Raw genomic sequence first — 15877 nt, 5'->3', positions numbered from 1 at the left:
TGGTGCGAACTGGCTGAATCCCACTCTGAGTCAAAGACTTTTTATAAAGGATATATACTGGAGAGGCTACCATTGTTGTGCCTACATTTTAACAACTCTACAAGCCAGGATTAACAAGAATGGGGAAAAGGAGAAAGAGACAGCGTGTTCACTCGGCAGCACAGAGTTCTTCCAAGCCACTGAAGCAGCAGAAAATGGAAGATTTCGCTGCAAACAGACAGTCTGCTCCAGTAAGTAACTCATCTGTATGTGACTCATTGGAATGGGATTTACAAACTGAACTTGAAAGCAAACAGCATATAGAACTTTCTGTTTCTCTCACAGAAAACAGCTCCCCTCCCTGGAAGTCAGCACCCGCTTTTCCTGCACAGGATGGGATAGTAACAAACTTAGTAAGGGAGAATGAAATAGATCTCCTTTCCAGACAATGTTTGCTCACAGTTCAAACCGTAAATTCAATCTATGAACTTTTATCAGTTGTCACAAATAAGGCTGACTGCTTGAAAGAGTCTTTTGCAAAGTTTATCAGCAGACAAACATTGCAGAAGGACCCAGGAGGACACATATAGAAAGACATGGGATGGCTAATGCTGAAATGGAAACTAGAATAGGCCCCTCTCTCCCTTCTATAAACGAAAGAGGAAAGAATATCCACAAAGAAAACAACACTCAATCAGATAGTTCTAGAGGTGACCATTATAATCTCAGTTTATAGACCAACCAGGTTACCTTGCAAATCTATGACAACAGAAGGAATAGAGGATGTTTGAGTGATAGAAAAGCTGTTAGACAGTCTCTCAGACAGCTGCTCCGCTACAAGTATACACAGATTGATTTATTACATGCAGAGTGACTGCCTGCAAGAAGGCAATGTATGTGGATTTTGTCATCCTTCAAGCAGTCCATAATTCCCTCAATGCTTCTTAGAATGAAGCACTTCCTGAGAACTTTTTCAATATTTCCAATATGTGTTTTCCGCTCAGGGAACCTGCGCCCACTCCTGGTTCAGTCTCTCCATGAGGGAACTATTGCTTTAAATCCAAGCGGCAACAGACCTCATACTGATAAGTTTGAAACACGGGCAGCTGAATCAACCTTGAGAAAACAGAGAAGTGATCCACAAACAGAGTTACCCACAGTCACTGATTCAGCTGAGGGTGTGCCAGATGAAATGTTGATAGACTTTAATGATATATTGCCAGAACCTGAGCAAGCTAATTATACACAGAGACTGGATGATTTAAAAGAAGCATTGACAATAACTACTCAATCTAATGCATCAGATAACAATTATCATAACTATCCTCCAACAAGTGCCCCTATGGAGAACTTGAACTGACTATATGAAGGCCAGTGCAAGAAAAACACTTTAAACATCATGTCATGGAATGTAGCTGGGTGGTATCGTTTCAAAGGCCTTAATCACTCTGATCCTCTGAAAGGTAAGGATATTATATTGGTGCAAGAGACTTGGACTACTGATGATCTCCTGCTTAATGGCTTTTATTCATATAAGTTGGAAGCAAGGCCAGGCAGAGGCCCAGGGAGACTGAAAGGAGGGCTGGGTATATTTATTTCTACCAACTTGAGAGCAGAGTCCACACTTATTACCCCTCTAAACCATTCAGCTATGGCCCTTCTCCTCAAGTTGGACTCCCTCCTGCTTTTGATGATTAATATTTATCTCCCTCCTGCACTAAGAAAAGCTGAAACCACTGCTTATGGCTCGAGTTGGAACACTACATTAATAAACAACTCATGAAACACCCAAATGCAAGGGTCCTACTAGGGGGAGACTTTAATGCCAGATTGGGACCAGATGATTATACATTATTCATGAAACATCATCAATACTCACCATCAGAGGTCCCTATACAAACCAACACCCCCCTCATATGACTCTCTAAAGATATTAAAGCTAACTATTCTGGCCTCTGTCTTTCCAAGTTGGCAAATAAATTTAACTTCTTCATATCTAACGGCTCATGACCTGGTGACTAGTCTGGTGAGTTTACATTTATGGCAGGGTCCAAAACTAGCACCATTGACTACATCTTAACTTCTATGGACTTAGTACATTATATAGAAAATTTTGAAGTCCTGCCTTACCTAGAAAGTTATCATCTACCTCTGTGTACATACTTGAAGCCCTTTATCAGGCAGATATGCTCCAAGCACCATTTTATCCCTGCAATCTCTACAGCAGGCCTAACAAGATGTCGGGTCAAATGGACCCAACAAGTTGATCAGAAGGTAAGAAGAGCCCTAACAGGATAATTTTCGAAAAATCCACACAGCCTTTATATCAGCCAACCCGACTCAAGATTTATTAGAACTATATAAAAGTTTAGTTTATGAGCTACAACCATTATTAGCACATGACTGAAATTTCTCAGCTAAGAGGTCCTGTACCACCTCCAAACCATGGTTTGATAAGGATTGCGTAGAAGCCAAGAAAGCCCTTAACTTGGCATACAAGGAGTACAAAAGTGAGAGTGGATATGGCAATAAAGCAATTCTTAAACAGTTACTTACAATTAAAAAAACAATTCAAGCAATTGATGGCATTCAAGAAGAGACAAGACACAAGGTCTTCCTGGGAACAGCTCATCATGGCAGCAAAGCAAAAGAACTCTTCTTTATTTTGACGTCTAATAGCTTGCCACTCTGAAAGAATCTACAGGTGAAAGTCGAAAAATTAGAATATCGTGCAAAAGTTCATTTATTTCAGTAATGCAACTTAAAAGGGGAAACTAATATATGAGATAGACTCATTACATGCAAAGCAAGATAGTTCAAGCCGTGATTTGTCATAATTGTGATGATTATGGCTTACAGCTCATGAAAACCCCAAATCCACAATCTCAGAAAATTAGAATATTGTGAAAAGGTGTAATATTCTAGGCTCAAAGTGTCCCACTCTAATCAACTAATTAAGCCATAACACCTGCAAAGGGTTCCTGAGCCTTTAAATGGTCTCTCAGTCTGGTTCAGTAGGAATCAAAATCATGGGGAAGACTGCTGACCTGACAGTTGTGCAGAAAACCATCATTGACACCCTCCATAAGGAGGGAATGTTAGGTGTTTAGTGCCAGCCATTGGCAGTTCCCCAAAAGGGTCATCAGATGGAGGCAAAGAGGTTTCTTTGCTTCCACTGATGAGCCAAGGGTCTCAGACCCACAGCCCCATTGGTGAGAGTGTTTTATGGTCAAGGAGGGGCCAAGACCCCCCATAAATACCTCTGCACGAGGGGCTGCTCTTTGTTCTAGCTTCTAGCTTCTCTGATTCTCTTCTTTGTTCCAGTCCTATCTCTACTCCTAACCTCTATTTTAGTCATGTAATACTAGCTTGTTTTGTTTTATTTTATTTCTCTCTTACATGCAGGCATGAATGCTTTCATGCCAAGTATTTCTTTCTCTTTGATCTATCATGAATAAAGCTAAATATGATTGCATCTCTGCGTGATGCCTTTGCTTGGAAGCTCCTTTAACGATTCATCGTGAGATCACCTCACAAGTTGGTAGTCAGAGCATGGTTTAAAGGAAAGCTTCCAAGCCAGCCAGGAACTAGCCAACAAGATGTCTGAAAGGCCCGGCTCCAATCCATTTATAACAGATGGCAGGATTTCTCCCATCGTGACCAGGAGTCATCGATCGAAGACAGCCTCCCTGCCTACATCCAAGACTTCAGTTCCTGAGGCAACCTCAGCTGCAGATGAAAGCGCAAATGACCTTCATCCCGTCAGAGGATCCAGCAGAGCGTCTAGGACCCCTTCACATGCCTCTCTACAACTGAACGCCACAGAGGAGAGCATACAAGGTTTGCAAACTGTCCAAGGCTGCTCAGATGCTGCAGAGACGGACCTGGCTGAGACCAAACGCCGCGTGAGTAAACTGACTGCACAGGAACGTGAAGAGCTGCTTAAAGAGATCCTTGCAATGCAGGGGAAAGGGAGGGGGAAGGCAGCCCAGGAAACCGAAGAGACCACGAGGCTCCCAAATATGGCGCCTGCCACCCTTAGTGACCCCGGGACCCCAGGGATCTTGGCGGGAACCCCCCTCCCAGCCGTGAGCTACAGCTTCCGGGGGCAAGCGGAAACAAGATGGCGGCCCCCACACAGTCTAACAAAGACTTGACTTCTTTAAGTCTGGAAAGCCAGCAATCTCTGGCTTCCAACCAAAATAGCCTGCAGTCACTGGCATCCAGCCTGAATGACATGCAATTCCTGGCATCCGAGCAAGGCAGCATGCATATTCCTGATTTCTCCCCCCCACAAAGCCTTAAATGCTATGATAGCAATGAGATCTGCCCAGCCAAAACTGTTACAACGGCTCTCCAGACAGCCATGCAAGCTCTGGCCACTGCCTTAGAGGCTAGCAAGACAGCGGCCACACAGACATCGGGGGTGCCCACCCCCCCTCCAAGGCCTCCCATCCTCTCCCCAGAGCCCAACTGCCGGGAGGAATCCAACCTGCAGCCTCCCAACAATCAACCCCTGCGGCCTCCCACCTTCTCTTCAGGTCTTCAGAACCAGCAATGGGCTCCTCAAGGCAAGCCAGGCAATGATGAAAATCCATGTGGTTTTAATTCTCGGGAGGATCCATTCAAACAACCCCGGGCTGGTAAATCTGGGCTCCGCCCCCCCCAATGCCTCATGGGAAGAAGGGAGAAACCCTGAACAACGCCCTCCCCCTGATCACATGGTCTCCGGGCACGCCCATATGGAATTGCTAAATAAGCAACAAGAAAAAAGAGTGTCCCCTTTCAATGCAGAAACAGCTTCAGGAGTAAGCGTTTTTCCGCTTCCTTTTACATCAATGCCCATCTCAGAATTTTTTAAATATGGGTCTGAGTTCCTGGTCACAGACCTACCTAGTGATTTTAAAAAACTGCAAATAGCAGGAGAAAATTATAGCAGTTGGAGTAAAGATATACAGCTATATCTCTTAAAGCATGGGATTCTACAGATGGTTCGAAAACCACCCCCTTCCCCATGGGGACGTCAAGAAGAGCTGCTACACTTGCAGGCTTATTCTGCTCTACTCAGTTCCCTGGATAATAACTTGTTCCCTAGTATCCCAGCTGGTCTCAGAGCTGCTCAGGTCTGGGATCTGTTATTCAAATTATTCAACAGCGATACCATTGGTTCCATCACCAGATATACAACTGAGCTTTATACAACCAAACTGAAATTTGGTGCCAGCATGCCTGAACATCTTGCAAAATTAAAGGCACTCAGGGCAGAATTGATTTCCAGAGATTTTCCTGTGTCTGATGTGAGCATGCTCTCCATAATTTTTACTTCCCTAGACAGGAGTTGGAGCAATTTCATTGTTTCACTCGAAGCGGTCAAGAGGGAAGACATAAATCTGTCCTACCTCACAGGGAGACTTATTGAAGAAGATCGGAGAAGGAGAAATGCTGGAGAATACGCTAGAGTCACCACTCAGCAAGCCAGAAGGGGGCGCCACAACTCAGAGCAAATTAATGCTCTGTTTAAATGTTTCATCTGTGGCTCTGAGGAGCACCTCAAGAAAGACTGCCCCCATCAACATCAAGCCCCTAAACGTGGTCCCAATCAAGTAAGAGGGAAGGGGCAAGTAAGGGGGCGTGGCAGGGGCAAAGGACATTCACTGCATACTTGTTCCCTCACCCCCACAACAAAGGCTGATAGCTCCACTGACTTATGGTTACTGGACTCTGGAGCTTCTTCTCACATTACTAATATGAGTCAAGGTTTTAAAAGGTTAAAGAAAATTACCTCATCTGTCAAGGTTGCAAACGGTGATACTGCCTCGGTTGTTGGGGAGGGTTTCGTTTCTCTACCTGGACTTGGGAAAGTAGAGGGTGTCCTGCACGCGCCTTCTATAGCCAACAACCTTTTGAGCATCACCAAATTGTGTGACGATGACAAAGTGCAAGTCCTATTTCGCAAGGGGGGAGGTCATGTCACCCGAGACCAGAAGGTCATTGGAAATATTACAATAATAAATGGCTTGCCATATTTTTCTCCCAAGCCACCACAACCTGCCCCAAGGCTTTCCAAGGGCAGTGTGGGCAAGGAGCCTGAATCTCAGCAGGCACCTACACCACCACTCAAAGCAACAAGAGCCAAGAGAGTGTCCATGGGAAAGCCAATGCACAATAAGTGCGTCCACCTCATGCACAGAAGGCTAGGACATGCAAGCTTCCCTGTAGTTAAAAAGATGGGAGAGTTTGCTGAGGGAGTCCAGCTCAAGGACTGTGACATGTTTCTGGACTGTGCCGTTTGCAAGAAAACAAAGAGGAAGGCTGCTCCTATACGAAAGGTGTCATCCCGTAAGACTCAACACCCTTACCAACTAGTACATATTGATTTGGTTGGGCCTTTTACACCATCCCTAGGAAAGAAAAGGTATTTTCTCACTGCCGTTGATGATTTTTCACGTTACGGCCACGTATATACTCTCACAGAGAAATCTGAAGCCTTTGACGCCATAAAGTCGCTGTACAACTTCGTAGAGACCCAGTACAAGACCAAGATCGCACAATTGCAGAGCGATCGTGGGGCTGAGTTCATGTCTCAGAAGTTCCAGGACTGGGTAAGGCATAAGGGCATCCGTCATTTCCTAACTGCACCGTTCACCCCGTCGCAAAATGGTGTAGCTGAGAAAAGGAATGGAATCCTGCAAACCATGATGCGTAGTCTGATTGCAGACGCGGGTGTCGCAGAATCATACTGGGGGGAGGCAATTCATTATGCCAATTACACTTTAAACCGCACCTGGAGCAGTGTTGTGAACCAGACCCCATATTTCCTGGTTCACGGTAGGAAACCAAATCTGGCACATTTGCGTGTGTTTGGTTCCTATGCATGGGTGCATATCCCCAAGCAGCTGCGGAAGAAGGGGAAACCTGTTTCTCAGAGACTAAGGTTCTTGGGCTATGCTCCTGGCTCCAAGGCCTATCGTTTCCTGGGAGAAGGGGGCAGGCCTGTGACTTCCCAATCTGCCTCTTTCGAAGAGGATTCCAATTGGACCCAGATCCACTCAAATGATCTGAGCCCATATGCCAACCGACCCAGCAAGGACACACCGACCGCGACATCACCAGAGGCGACCTCGTACCCTGCCACCGACGAAAGTGAGGAACAAGATGAAGATGCGTCCAGTCCCACGGAGGAAGACACGCCGTCTTCACCCCCAGCGACACCTCAGAGAACCGCGGAAGAAAAGAGCGGTGAGTGGCAGAAGGTAAGGAGGTCAAAGCGGTCCAACAAGGGGGTCCCGCCAAAGAGAATTGACATTGGCCACATAGCGTCTGTCAACAGCATTGTGGTCACCCCAAAATCCTTCTCTGACATCCAGGAGCTGCCCATCGAAGAGCAAGAGAAATGGCAGCTCGCGATGGAGAAGGAAATGCAGAGCCTGAAACAACTTAAGGTCTTCACCCCCCAACAACCTCCAAAGGAGAGGAAAGTCATTGGCACAAGGTGGGTTTACAAGGCAAAACCACTTGCCAATGGCCTCTACCTGTATAAGGCCCGTTTGGTAGCCCAGGGCTTCGCTCAGCGTTATATGGAGGACTACTCGGAGACTTACTCTCCAACCGTTCGGGCAGAGAGCGTCAAGGCCGCCCTCGTGACTGCAGCCGCTCTGGGAGAAGAAGTCTTCCAATTCGACATCCAGACGGCTTACCTCCACGCCAACTTGGACAGGCAGATCTACGTGAGGGCCCCACCTGGCTACCAGCAAGAAGGGGAAAATACATGGTTGCTTCACAAAGGGTTATATGGTCTTAAGCAGTCAGTGAAATTATGGTATGACTGTCTTAAAAAGAGTTTAGAACGAGTTGGTTTTCATACATCTAATGCAGATCAATGTGTTTTCACACGCAATTCCAAGGGTACCACAGAACGGGTGTTAGTTTATGTGGATGATCTATTATATGTAGGGCCTAACAAGAAAGGGTGTGATGAATTTGCCAAGGCCCTGGAAGAAAAGTTTACTCTGAAGTCTTTGGGGCGGGTTGACAAGTACTTGGGTGTGCATATTTTGGCCACTAAAGGGGGGTTCGCTCTATCTCAAAAAGAAAAGATAGAGGAATTACTGGCCAAATGCAAAATGACAGAATCTAATCCTACGCATAGCCCAATGCAAACCGATTTTTACAACCACACCCATAAGGACGGTCCTGAGTTCACAGATAACACGCTTTACAGATCTGTGATTGGCTCCTTGCTATACATCAGCAATTGGAGCAGACCTGACATAGCTTTAGCTGTGAATCTATTGTCCAGGCATGTGGAACACCCAAAGGAATTCCACTGGACTGCTGTTAAAAGGGTGCTTAGATACCTAAAGGGCACAGCTGATGCCCTCCTTATGCTAGAACCAGAGAAGGGGAAGACGGCCCAGCTCTCCGCTTACTCAGACGCAGACTGGGCTGGCGACACCAAAACTAGACGGAGCACTTCCGGTTTCCTCATATTGCTAAATGGCTGCCCAGTACATTGGAATGTTAGGCAGCAAAAATTTATTTCTTGCTCCACGGCCGAGGCTGAATATGCCAGCCTGTCAGACACGGCCAATGATTTGACTTGGTTCAATGAGCTGATAACAAGCATCTGGGCATCTCCCCCTCTGCCCATCCAAATTCTAGAGGACAACACAGCTGCCATTGCAATCTCGGAGGCTTATGCAGTAGGATCTAGATCTCGCCATATAGACATACGCTACAAAAATGTCAGGCAGCTTACCAAAAGGGGTTTTATACATGTTGAGCACTGTAATACAGCTGACCAGATAGCTGATCTGTTTACCAAACCTGTTCCCATTGACCGGCACAACCTTCTGTGTAAGCGTTTGTGTTTGGCCTTCTGAATGTTTTCATACATGTCTATGACACCTGCTCGCCCCTTACATACATTCACTGGTCCCTGTCATTGGCTGGCAAGAAGGGGAATTGTTAGGTGTTTAGTGCCAGCCATTGGCAGTTCCCCAAAAGGGTAATCAGATGGAGGCAAAGAGGTTTCTTTGCTTCCACTGATGAGCCAAGGGTCTCAGACCCACAGCCCCATTGGTGAGAGTGTTTTATGGTCAAGGAGGGGCCAAGACCCCCCATAAATACCTCTGCACGAGGGGCTGCTCTTTGTTCTAGCTTCTAGCTTCTCTGATTCTCTTCTTTGTTCCAGTCCTATCTCTACTCCTAACCTCTATTTTAGTCATGTAATACTAGCTTGTTTTGTTTTATTTTATTTCTCTCTTACATGCAGGCATGAATGCTTTCATGCCAAGTATTTCTTTCTCTTTGATCTATCATGAATAAAGCTAAATATGATTGCATCTCTGCGTGATGCCTTTGCTTGGAAGCTCCTTTAACGATTCATCGTGAGATCACCTCACAGGGAAAGCCTCAAAAGGTAATTGCAAAAGAAGTTGGATGTTCCCCAAGTGCTGTATCAAAGCACATTAATAGAAAGTTATGTGGAAGGGAAAAGTGTGGAAGAAAAAGATGCACAAGCAGTAGGGATGACCGCAGCCTGGAGAGGATTGTCAGGAAAAGGCCATTCAAAAGTGTTGGGGACTTTCACAAGGAGTGGACTGAGGCTGGATTCAGTGCATCAAGAGCCACCACACACAGACGGATCCTGGACATGGGCTTCAAATGTCGTATTCCTCTTGTCAAGCCACTCCTGAACAACAAACAAGGTCAGAAGCGTCTTACCTGGGCTAAAGAAAAACAGACCTGGTCTGTTGCTCAGTGGTCCAAAGTCCTCTTTTCTGATGACAGCAACTTTTGCATCTCATTTGGAAACCAAGAACCCAGAGTCTGGAGGAAGAATGGAGAGGCACACACTGCAAGATGCTTGAAGTCCAGTGTGAAGTTTCCACAGTCTGTGTTGATTTGGGGAGCCATGTCATCTACTGGTGTTGGTCCACTGTGCTTCATTAAGTCCAGGGTCAACGCAGCTGTCTACCAGGAGATTTTGGAGCACTTCATGCTTCCTTCCGCAGACGAGCTTTATGGGGATGCTGACTTCATTTTCCAGCAGGACCTGGCACCTGACCACACTGCCAAAAGCACCAAAACCTGGTTCAATGACCGTGGGATTACTGTGCTTGATTGGCCAGCAAACTCGCCTGACCTGAACCCCATAGAGAATCTATAGGGCATTGCCAAGAGAAAGATGAGAGACATGAGACCGAACAATGCAGAAGAGCTGAAGGCTGTTATTGAAGCATCCTGGTCTTCCATAACACCTCAGCAGTGCCACAGGCTGATAGCTTCCATGCCACACTGCATTGAGGCAGTAATTGCTGCAAAAGGGGCCCAAACCAAGTACTGAATACATATGCATGCTTATACGTTTCAGAGGTCCGATATTGTTCTATGTATACTCCTTGTTTTATTGATTGCATGTAATATTCTAATTTTCTGAGATTGTGGATTTGGGGTTTTCATGACCTGTATGCCATAATCATCACAATTATGACAAATCACGGCTTAAATTATCTTGCTTTGCATGTAATGAGTCTATCTCATATATTAGTTTCCCCTTTTAAGTTGCATTACTGAAATAAATGAACTTTTGCACGATATTCTAATTTTTCGACTTTCACCTGTATACCCCATTAGACTGTCATATATTTCCTATAACCTGGGAACTCCATTTACGGAGAATGTATGAAGACCCCTCCAGCGAGAGTACAAGGTCTATATAAAGAAGGATTTACCTGAGTGGCCTCCAGTTTCAGAGTCTGAAATCAAATCTCTCATTGGCCAACTCAGGATCAGGAAGGCTTCAGGAGCTGACCAATAAGTCAGCAGACTCTATTCCAAACACCTTCAAGATAAATTAAAGGCGTGGCTGGATCTTGAAAACCTGATTGCTGAAGAACAAGCTGGGTTTAGAGAGGGGAGAGGCACCATAGATCAGTGCTTAGTTCTTCATAATTTGATTGAAAAATATGCATCAGATAGACCTGTATCGTTATATGCTGCCTTTATAGATCTTAAGGCAGTTTTGACATGGTTACAAGGACTAAGCTATGGGAGAAGCTGGAAGCTGCCTCAATTGATCACAGACTTCTCCATCTGTTACTTGCCTTACATACCAAAACATCCCTCAAGGTGAGGTGTAATACGCAAGGGTCTCCCTCGAGGTCAGTTGAAACTCAAAAGGAGGTTAAACGGGTGCATTTTGGCCCCCTTGCACTTCAATTTTTTAAATAAATGATATGGTAAAATGGTTAAATAATCCAGATTACCACCCCCAAAAAATAGGTGACCAAAGCATTGCTCTGCTGCTCTATGCAGATGACGCTGGGATTCTCTCCAGGACTCCAGTTGGCCTTAAAAGAGCCTTGCCAGCCCTTGTCTAGTATTGCAAATATAATAAACTGGACATAAATTATGAGAAAACAAAGGTTATGGCTTTTGCAAAAAGGCCAAAACGGTACTCATGGTATTTAAATAGCCACAAAATAGAGCAGGTAACCATCTTAAGTACCTAAGGGTGGTCATCCATGCCACTGGCTCACAAAAAGCCCATGGAGAATACGCAGCTGCCTCTGGCCAAACATCAGTGAATGCCATTCTTAAATTTTTCTGCACAAAGGGAGGACACTATGTTCCAGCTGCAATTAAGCTCTTTCTGGCCAAGTCGCTAGCACAGCTTCTCTACGGGACCTTGCTCGGAACCTCAGCTTTGTGTTTTACACCACTGGAAAGAGTTCAATCCAAATTTATCAGAACAATTCTCCAGATGCCGCACTGTGTCCCAAATGCACTTCTGCGCCTGGAGACAGGATTGATAAAAGTTGAAGCAAGAATTTGTATAGCTTCCTTAAACTTCTGGCTAAGGCTTAATTGCTTTCTGCAAGGCCTTGCTCCACTGATTCTACAAGATAAATTTTCCTCTTTGTTGATCAAGGCAGTAGAGTCCAACCTTGCCAAACTAGGCTTCTCGTCAGCCTCAATTCTCAAATTGGACTACGACCAAGCAAAACAAACCTTGCGTCAAAGGGTAGAGGACATCGAGAGGCAAGCGGACTTAGGTATAACTCCACTGTTTCTGGCTCCAGACTCTATTAGATACGTGGTTACACCTGCCAGGTTTCTTAATCAGTTGAAGTCAGTAAACCACCAAAAAGCATTCTCGCTTGCACAGTGCCATGTGTTTCCATCGGCCGTCCTGTACGGCAAGTATAAAAAGACACCACTGTCTGAAAGACTCTGCTCCTGTGGCTCAGGAGAGGTGGAGACCATTGGACACATACTCCTTCGATGTTCCTTCTACAGAGCCATTCAGAAAAACCATATCCTCCCCATAATTGATAGGTCGTTCAGAAAATATTTATCTCCAGTGGCTGCCTAAGGATGAGCAGGCAGTGATCACAGCGCAGGTGGCTAGATTCTGTGCAGCAGCATTGGGGATTCACCAGAAACAATCATTTTAGATCTTTTTAATAATCTTTTATAATTGATTTTAGTACGTGTTTTATCCAGTTTTAGACTATTCTCAATATATTTTTATTGTCAGGCCAGTATGATTCAGTTTTTCTGAAGCTAGCTTGTTTTTGATATACTGTCTGTAAAACTAGGCAGACCTTGGTCAGCCATTGATTGCATCATTGATTGTGATGTATTGCTATGTCCTCTTGTGATGGTTCTGTTCAGTTTTGTTTTATTTGGATGTTTGATTTATGTGTGGCCTTTGGCTGTAATAAATTGATTGAACCTTTCAGGGGAATGAAAATATATTGAAATGAAAAGACTACAAAACTTAATTTGGCTAAGTTTGAAATTGGTGGAATCTGTTAAGATTTTCCTTTTATATCATGAAAATAGAAGTAAATAATTGTCTATTACTGAAAGAACTGGTGCTGACATCTAGTGGTGGATGAAAATATGCAACAGTTGCTTTACTACAGAGACTGGCAAGGCCCAGGAAAAGATAAATTTGATCTTGGTGACCTTCAATGTCTTAATACCAAAGAACAGCTGTGACAAAAAAGAGAAAAAAACATCTTGGGCTTTCTACAAAGTGAGAATTATAAACTCAAAAAAAAAAAAGAATTGTCCTATCTGGGTTACAAATACTCAACTGTGACTCTAAAGCTGTCTGCAGAGAAAAGAAAACTTTGATTTTTGGCTATCATGGAAAACCAGAGATCTGCAAAAAGAATATACCAAGAAAAAACAAATACTTTCCAGAAGGAGATTTATGCTATGTGGCAACTAATTCAAACAACAATAATCTCAAAGCACGAGGAAATTAAACATAACCTTGAAAACAGAAATGAACATATCTCTAATTTAACTTTACAACCTAAAAATTCTCACAAAATAAAAATAAGAGAGTGAGCAGAAAAAACAGACAACTGACTATGAGACAGAAGAGAGAGATTTCGAGATGGAATTTAACAATACAAGTGTGGGAGATGAAAATATAGTCCCTTCCTCATATAACAAGATGAGGCTGGAGCAAACCTGAGATAGGCCCCACAGTAGTGATTTAAAACAAAGCTTTAACTTGAACTCTACATACTGTTTCACAATACGGACATATTATTTGTAATCTGCTGAGCTTTGTACAATATGAAATTGCAAAGTAGATAGTTCTATGTATATTTGGAACATGAGTATTGAAACTGCTGGGAAAAGGGAAACCAAAAGTTTGCAATGTACACGGGTATATGTGGAAAGTTATTTTCAGCAAAAGTCAGCGGACCATCTGACTACAGTCTTAGAATGAGAATGAGACTTAGCAAGCAGCATGTTTTCCAGCGAAGCGCAAGCCAGCTGGGCAGGAGCCCAGGATCGTCATGTACAGCTACAGCTGATCCGCGCTTCTGCGGAGCCGCCCAGAAGTGTGGATCAGTTGTAGCCCAGTGCTGATCCTGGCAGCCACATCAGTAAAAGGTCTGAAGAGCATAAGAAGAAGCTGGATCTGGCCTGCCTCTCTCAGCCAGGGAGAACAACACTGAGCTAGCATTATGAGTTGATAGAAACATGTTGCCAATCTGTCTCTTTTCCTATTGATCCTTGCCTTGCAACTTGCTGAACCAAAGCACTTTCTGTCCAACCCCTTCCACAATTACCCATGAATATGTAGAGTCATTCTGTTGGAAGGACCTGTTGTGGGATACTTTTTCCACAACACTGGGGCAGATTTGAGCTGTCTGAATACACTGCAAGTCTCTTCCCCACTTTTAAAGCCAATTTTTCCTCTTAGCAGGAGATTTGACATCTATCATTCTCCAGAGTAAAATGTAACATGCATAGTTTTATAAAAGGCAAAATATCCATTAGCTCAGCTTCAAGAGACATATATAAGCAGTCCACATGGTTCCAGGAAAGAACTTTTGGACTAACTTGTTAAAACCTCTCCTTGTGCAAAGGTTGCTCTTTCATTCTCTTACATTTTACCTTGGAGGGAAGAGATGATATTAAAGGGGGTGAGGGAAGAGAGGATATTAAAGGGGGTGAGGGAAGAGAGGATATTAAAGGGGGTGAGGGAAGAGATGATATTAAAAGGGGTGAGGGAAGAGATGATATTAAAGGGGGTGAGGGAAGAGAGGATATTAAAGGGTATTGTGTAGTGTGTCCGACGCAAGAGAGACGCCAGCCGGTGTGTGACTTCAGCTCTTTATTGGAAGGGGAAGTGAACTGGGGAATGAGGGCTACCTGGCCTCCTTATATACCTGGCCAGGTAAGCTAACAGCCAATGGGGTTGGCCCTAGGTTTCCCGCCGAAACTGTCCAGGCCAACGCCCCCTGATGGCTGTTGCTATGCAGATGCCTGCATACATAACAAAGGGGGTGAGGGAAGAGATTATATTAAAGGGGGTGAGGGAAGAGGGGATATTAAAAGGTGGGGTGAGGACTACCTGTACTTTATCACTTTTATCACTTTATCACAGGGGTTTTTTTTGGTCATCAAGCTTTTGACACCTTGCTAGGTGACTTGTGGTACTTGAATATTGCCATATTCTGAAAGTGGTACAATTGGTGAAAAGGTTGAAAAGCCCTGATCTAGTCCTTTAACTTTTACTCAAAACATTTTTTATATAATTTTCTTAGATTCAGTCACATTTAAGTATCTAAAACATTTCCTTTATTTAAATCATTTCAACTTTTTTATATTACTCATAGCAAGGAAAAGAACACAAAAGAGAAAAAAGCATACTATATTGTTTAGAGAATTCATCCCTCTTAAAATAGTATATTCCAAAAAGTTTCTATTTCTTTAACCATATTCAAACAAATGTTTTTTTTAAGTATTCTCTCTGATAAGTCCCATCATCTATTTTCTCGGTTTCCACCTTAAACTTTTTTCTTTGCCCGATATCTTTCTTAATCAATGTATTTTGCTGGATCAAAGGTTTTTTCCATATGTTCATAAATGTTACTGTAGATATAAAAAGTAAGTCAGTATCTTTGTTAAGGGCATTTGCCCACTCCTTTTTATTGGGAATCTTTTCCCTTCTTTTTCCCTCTGCTTCTCTTATCACTTTTTGTCTCTCCAGTTCTGGTGTTTTTCCTAATATTTCTGTAGAACGTTTTATCCTGTTTTGTAGAATTCCATCTTCAAGTCTCTATCCTCAAGTTTATGTTCAGTCATCTGTTTTGTCTGTTCCTTCTCTGCTGTATTTTCCTGAGGATTTTTTTGGTATAAATTTAAATTGGAGATGAGTTGACTTATATTTTCAAAGTTATTCTGAATTTCTTTGTGATTTGAGATCATTGTTCTTTGAATTAGTTGCAGCTTTACATATATCTCTTGAAAAATATTCATTTTTTTCTTGATAAGTATTTCCTATAAATCTCTGATTTTCCATGACGACCAAAAGTCCAGATTTTTTTCCCACTTTGGAAATACCTTTGGAGTCAAA

Source organism: Vipera ursinii, assembly GCF_947247035.1.
Source record: "Vipera ursinii genome assembly, chromosome: W".
NCBI lineage: Eukaryota > Metazoa > Chordata > Lepidosauria > Squamata > Viperidae > Vipera > Vipera ursinii.
The sequence above is the reverse complement of the archived record's forward strand: the minus strand, read 5'-3'. Positions refer to the sequence as shown.